At 55.2% G+C, this 467-nt stretch overlaps 1 protein-coding gene across 1 annotated transcript in view; it reads right to left on the bottom strand.

The window, feature by feature from the left end:
• LOC119591330 (glutamate receptor ionotropic, kainate 2-like) overlaps positions 1-467 on the bottom strand; it is a gene marked incomplete at both ends in the record, with an annotated part of 143,921 nt that overhangs the window by 103,395 nt on the left and 40,059 nt on the right.

The following is a 467-nucleotide window of genomic DNA, read 5'->3' as shown; positions in this document are numbered from 1 at the left end:
GGTCACCTCCCACCTGCCTCCCGCCCGCCGCCCACGCGGTCTGCGAGCGAGCGGTGAGACGCGGGCATAAAAAGCGATGAAAAGAGCGCGGAAGGGAGGCCGAACCCGAGACACTTCCGCGCAAGATAACCCGCTTCCCTTCGGCCAGGAAATGAAATGGCCAAGACGGAACAATGGAAACCTGATAACCAACGACAAAAAGAAATGGAAAACAATAACATCCCAGACGGAGATAAAACTGTCCCCCCGGCGAGCGCTCTCGACCCTTGACATCTTAAGAAGAGCGGGAGTCTCGCGGCAAGGGGGGGGGGGTCTCGCGCGGAACGAGATTTGGCGAGAGCGAGCGAGGAAAAGGCGGTCTTGAGGCGAAACGGCGCTCGGTAAATATGGCTGATTAAAGGCTCTGATTTTCGGAACAAGACTCGGAAATTGGCCACTCGTGTATTTCTATATATACTGATTATATC

This window comes from Penaeus monodon, chromosome 28 (genome assembly GCF_015228065.2).
Source record: "Penaeus monodon isolate SGIC_2016 chromosome 28, NSTDA_Pmon_1, whole genome shotgun sequence".
NCBI lineage: Eukaryota > Metazoa > Arthropoda > Malacostraca > Decapoda > Penaeidae > Penaeus > Penaeus monodon.
The sequence above is the reverse complement of the archived record's forward strand: the minus strand, read 5'-3'. Positions and strand labels throughout refer to the sequence as shown.